The 5,941-nt window shown below is 42.4% G+C and overlaps 1 protein-coding gene and 1 pseudogene across 1 annotated transcript in view; both read left to right on the top strand.

Annotated features, from left to right (window-relative positions):
- Positions 1-5,941, top strand: part of LOC102856778 — a 13,040-nt pseudogene that overhangs the window by 1,228 nt on the left and 5,871 nt on the right.
- LOC102846971 (chromosome unknown open reading frame, human C11orf73) overlaps positions 5,549-5,941 on the top strand; it is a 60,600-nt gene continuing 60,207 nt past the window's right edge. Inside the window, exon 1 of the mRNA XM_006895261.1 lies at positions 5,549-5,558. The gene's annotated coding sequence lies outside the window, so the exon portion shown is untranslated. The remainder of the gene's footprint in view (positions 5,559-5,941) is intronic.

Below are 5,941 nucleotides of genomic sequence, written 5' to 3'. Positions count from 1 at the left end.
CAAGAAATCTGGAGAACAACCACTTGGCCAACAGACTGGAAGAGATCTCTATTTGTTCCCATTCGAAAGAAAGGTGACCCAACAGAGTGTAGAAACTATAGAACAGTATCGTTGATTTCACATGCAAGCAAGATTCTACTGAAGATTATCCAAAAATGACTGGAATAGCACATCAGCAGAGAACTGCTGGAAGTCCAGGCTGGGTTTAGATGGCGTCGTGGTACTAGGGATGCCTGTAGCTAATGTTAGATGGATATAGGCTGAAAGCAGGGAGTACCAGAGGAATGTCTATCTGTGTTTCATTGACTATGCAAAAGCGTTTGACTGTGTGGATCATAACAAGCTGTGGCTGACTCTGAGAAGAATGGGAATCCCAGAACACTTGATCGTTCTAATGCAAAACTTATACTTGAACCAAGATGCAGTTGTCAGAACAGAGCAAGGAAACACTGCATGTTTCAAAATTGGGAAGAGCGTATGCCAGGGATGTGTCCTGTCTCCATACCTTTTCAACCTGTATGCAGAACAGATCATCTGGGAGGCTGGGCTCTATGAGGAGAAATGTGGCATCAGGATTGGTGGAAGATCCATAAACAATCTGCGCTATGCAGATGACACAACCCTGCTTGCTGAAACTGAGGAGGACCTGAAGAGCTTGCTGCTGAGGGTCAGGGACTGCAGCCTTCAATATGGATTGAGGCTCAATGTCAAGAAGACAAAGACTCTCACCACTGGACCAATTGGCAGCAACAGGATGGATGGTGAAGAGATTGAGATTATTCACAGCTTTAGTTTCCTTGGCTCCACAATCAACACTCTTGGCACCAGCAGCCAGGAAATTAAAGGACGTATTGCCATGGGAAAGTCTGCTGTTAGGGACCTCTCTAAAGTACTGAAGAGTAACTGTGTGTCTCTGGAGACAAAGGTGCGTCTGGTACAGGCCATGGTTTTTGCAATCACTTGTTATGCATCAGAGAGCTGGACAATGACCAAGGAGGATAGAAGGAGAACTGATGCTTTTGAGCTTTGGTGTTGGAGAAGAGTGCTGAAGGTGCCATGGACTACTAAGAGAACAAACAGATCCATCCTGGAGAGGGTTAAACCGGGCTGCGCCTTGGAGGCAAGGATTCTGAAGCTTCGTCTGACATAGTTTGGCCATGTTGTAAGGGTCCTTGGAGAGGGACATCATGCTTGGGAGGGTGGAGGGCAGGCGCAGGAGGGGAAGGCCCTCTGGGAGATGGATTGACTTGGTGACTGGGGCAATCGGGATGAGTGTGTCGGAGGCAGTGAGATTGGCACAGGACAGAGCAGAGTTTAGAGCTGTTGTACATAGGGTCGCTATGAGTCGCAGGTGACTCGATGGCACATAACAACAAACAACAACAACACTAAAAAATAATGTTATCTGGATTTTAGAGTTATTGTTTCTTCCTCAAAATACATGTTATAAATTCTCCCTTCTATGCCACTGGCTTTAGCCTATTTGTGAATGAGTTTTCTCTGTTATGTCACTGATGTTCTTTTTTTTTTAAATATTTTTTTTATTGGGAAAAACATATTGGGGGTACAATGAGGTGAGGGTTGGGGGCAGAAGGGTGAGGATGGGCCAGGATGCAGTTGCAGAGCTGCACAGTTTGGTTGGTGGGGGGAGCAGGTGAAGGAAATGATGAGGGTCCAGTGGGGACCAGATGCTACAGAGGAAAGACAAGCATTTTCCAATAGTAATTAAACCAACTGTCTTATTGATTTGGGAATTGGATGCCAACTCTCTGGCTTCTTCATGCTGAACAGGGGCGCAGATGTAAAGGGGGGAAAGGAGGACGCTTTATCACCTTACTGGTGGTCTTGGGTTACAGCTGCTTGCCTTCTTGCTCTGTTAGAAGATATTTTCCTGTCATTTGCTCCCCTCTGGACTGCAAAGTGTTTTCCCAGGTGGGTCCAGTGGGGATGGCTGGTTGAACCCAGAGGTTCCATCCTCCTTTGCTTCCTTAGCTGTCAGTTGTATTTCCTTTTTGTCACTGGCACTGGGTTCAGGGTCAATTCTGGAGTAAAACTCAGAGTTAAGGTTACCTATAGGAAAGGGAGCAAACCTAGAGAGAACAAACTTGTGAGTTATAAATAGAAGGGCTTTAAGGGTGTTGCTTTCAGGTTTACTGGGGGGGGGGGGGGGGGGCGGGTGGCAGAAGGTGTCCTAGGTAACATTCTCTGGATACCCTAGGCATTCTTTTTTTTTTCTTTTTTCTCCTTCCCCACCCAGGGGTCAGATGGCACAATCTGGGGACTGAGGAGCTTACCCTGAGGGCCGCGATGGCTCGCCCCGGGCAGGGGGCCGAGGGCAGCCCACCCTACTGATGTTCTTTTTGTCAGGTGCTACTGAGTCTACTACTACTTGTGGCAATCTTATGGATAATGGATCTGCAACCTTGTCCTATCCTGTGTCATCCTCATCATCTCTAACATATTTGAGCCTCTTATTAATGTCAATGTGCAATCCATCTCATTGAGGTTTTTTCTGTCACTGACCCTCCACCTTTCCAAGCAAGCACAAGCCCCTCCTAACAACATGCTCAAAATATGTAAGATGAAGAAGCTTCATTGTCTTTGCCTCCAAGACCTACCTGGGATGCACTTTCTCTCTTTTGACAGTCTATGGGATATTCAGTATTCTTCTCTAATACCACAACTGAAAGGCATTAATCTTTCTTTTGTTATCCTTAGTCACTGTCCAACTTTCAAATGCATAACCAGTAATTGAAAAGACAATAGCTTAAATAAGACACACCTTAGTCTTTATGCTGACATCATTGCTGCTTAACATATTAGAGAGGTCCTTACCAACAAATCACCGAATACAGCATGTCTTTTGATTTCTTGACTGCTGATGCCAGGGTTACTGACTGTGGATCCAAGTAAGATTAATTTGTCGACAATTTCAATCTTTTCTCCATCTATCATAATGCTTCCTATTGGTCCAATTGTTGTTGTTGCTGATGTTGTTAGGTGCCATCAAGTACAACTCATAGCAACCCTAATAGATGTGAACTCTGTCCTATCTTGTGCCATCCTTATTTATGATATATTTGTCATTGTGTCAATGCACCCGGTTGAAGGTCCTCCTTTCCTTAACCATCCCTCCACCTTTTCAAGCATGATGTCCCTTTCCAAGGAATAGCCTTTCCTAACAACATGCTAAAAATATGTGAGACAAAGCTTTGTCATCTTTGCCACCAAGGAGACACTGGCTATCCTTTATCCAAAACATTTTTTTGTTCTTTTGGCAGTTTGGAGACATTCAGTCCTCTTCTCCAACATCACAACTTAAAGAATTAATTATTCTTCTGCCATCCTTATTCACTGTGCAGCTCTAAGATGCCTAGGAAGTGCTTAAAAAGACAGTGTTCTGACTCAGGCACACTTTAATCTTTGACACACACACTTTAATTATTATTTGTCAACAATTTGGAGAGGTCCCTAACTGCAGACTTTTCTTACGCAACACATCTCCTAATCTCTGGACTGCTGTTACCAAGGGTGTTGATTGTGGATCTAAGCAAGACTAAATAATTGACAGTTTCACTTGGCCTAGTGTGATGATTTCTGTCTTCTTGATGTTGAGAGGTAATCTATATTGAGGCTGCAGTCTTTCACCTTCTGCAGCAAGCATTTCAAACCCTCTTTGCTTCTGGGTAGCAAGGTTGTGTCACCTGCACAACGCAGAGGAGATTGTTGATAAGTATTCCTCCTGTCCTGATGACATACTCCATTCATAAAGTCTAACTTCTCAAGTGATTTCCTCAGTGCACAGACTGAATAAGTAAGGAGACAGTATACAGTCCTGACACACATCTTTCTTGATTTTAAACCATTAAATGTTTCCTTGCTTTGTTTGGGCAACATCCCAGGATGGTCTAAGGATAGATTTTGCATGAGCATAATTAAATCACATTTGCTGTGACTCACATAGTCAAATGCCTTTGCATAGTAACTAATAACACACACACACACACACAAAATAATTCTGGTATTCTCTGCTTTCAGCCAAAATCTATCTGACATGAGCAATGATATTCTTGGTGCCATGGCTTCTTCTAAATCCAGCTTGAATTTCTAGCAGTCCTCTGTTGATGTCGTATTCCAGCCATTTTGGATAATCCTCAGCAAGATTTTACCTGCATGTGATGTTAATGAGATTGTTTGACAGTTTCCACATGTGTTGGGTCACTCTTTTTTTGCAAATGAAAATAAATAAATATGTATGTCTTTCAATCAGCTTGCCAAGTAGCTATCTTCCAAATCATTTGTCATAAATTAGTGAGCACATCCAGGACTGCACCTATTTGTTAAAAGGTACCAATTGGTATCCTGTTGATTACTGGGCCCTTATATTTTGCCAGTGTCTTCAATGCAGCTTGAACTGGAGATATAAAATAGATTAAGCAAATAAACAAAAGAAATAGAGGGGTACAACAGATGCCCAGACACAAGGAGATCTTCAAGGGACTGGGAAGCAGAAACTAAAGAGAAAAGTATATTCTTGCAGATGCAACAGAGAGAGAGGACTTCCAGCCTCCTAAAGTATGAAAAAATAAATTTATTAAAGTACTAATTTACCCTAGCAGTAACAGCAAAGTTCAATTAAATAATGAATGCTGACAAGAGTATGGAGAGATTGGAATTCTAATACACTGCTAGTAGAAATGTAAAATAGTACAAACATTTTTAAAAGAAGTTTGATACTTCCTTAGATAGTTCAGAAGAGAAAGAACATTTAATCCAGCAATCCACTATTGCTGTTGTTGTTGATTGTTGTCGAGTTGAACACGACTCATAGCGACTCTATGAACAAAAGGCCTAAAGCCTTTCTATAACAATCAACATTTATAAAAGTTCATAGGGTTTCCAGAGGCATGTTGTTTAGGAAGTGAATGCTACTCCTGCTTCCAAATATAACAAACCAACAAAAAAAGTAGAAATTCCACTACTGGGTATATGTCCCAAAGAAATAAGAGCTGGGACATAACTGATCTATACATACACACATTTACAGTAGCATTACTGAGAATAGCAAAGGATTGGAAACCACCCAAGTACCAATCCAAATAAGAATGGCTAAAGAAACTATGGTACATTTACAAAACAGAGTATTATGCATCACTTAAAAATGAGAAAGAGCTTATGAAATAACTGTACAACATGGGTGAATCTAAAGGAAATTATGCTTAGTGACAAGTCAGGCACAACAGGACAATTGTGGCATAAGATGACTATCACAAAAATCTAAAGAAAAGTTTACACACAGAATCATTCTTAGATGGTTATCAGGGATAGGAAGGGGGAGAGAGAGGCATAAACAATTAATAAATTAATAGCTGTCTTAGTGAATAACTCTCTCAAGGGGCAGACTGACCTTTGGCTGCCTTGTTTTTAGCCATGCTCACAGAACTAGTTAAAGATCAAGCCGTTGCTGTTGTTATATGCCATAGCTAACCCTTCAGCAGGTTTTCAGGCGCTGTAAACTCCGTGGGAAGAAAATTCCATCTTTCTCCCCCAGAGGGCTGGTGGATTCAAATCATGTGACTGTGGTTTGGCAGCATAGCATCTTACAAGCATGCCACTGGAGCTCCCCAAAGGTGAAACAGAGGATCCTTTTTCCTTAGATTGTGCATTCTATCAGCCTATGCAGTCTTCATACCCCCCCCCCACCACCATCCATATGCACTTTGTTACAGATCTGGGATGACAGCAAGTCGGCCTCAGACTGCCTCCCAGCCTATGCAGTCTTTAACCTAACTTTTTTTGAGAGTTGTTGGTTGTTTGTTGTTGTTGTTATGTGCCATCGAGTCGCCTGCGACTCATAGCAACCCTATGTACAACAGCCCTAAACTCCGCTCTGTCCTGTGCCAATCGCACTGTCTCTGACACTCCCACCCCAATTATCCCA

The sequence above is a fragment of the Elephantulus edwardii genome, unplaced genomic scaffold, assembly GCF_000299155.1.
Source record: "Elephantulus edwardii isolate Elephantulus edwardi_28Jun2011 unplaced genomic scaffold, EleEdw1.0 scaffold00163, whole genome shotgun sequence".
In the NCBI taxonomy this organism is placed as follows: domain Eukaryota; kingdom Metazoa; phylum Chordata; class Mammalia; order Macroscelidea; family Macroscelididae; genus Elephantulus; species Elephantulus edwardii.
The sequence above is the reverse complement of the archived record's forward strand: the minus strand, read 5'-3'. Positions and strand labels throughout refer to the sequence as shown.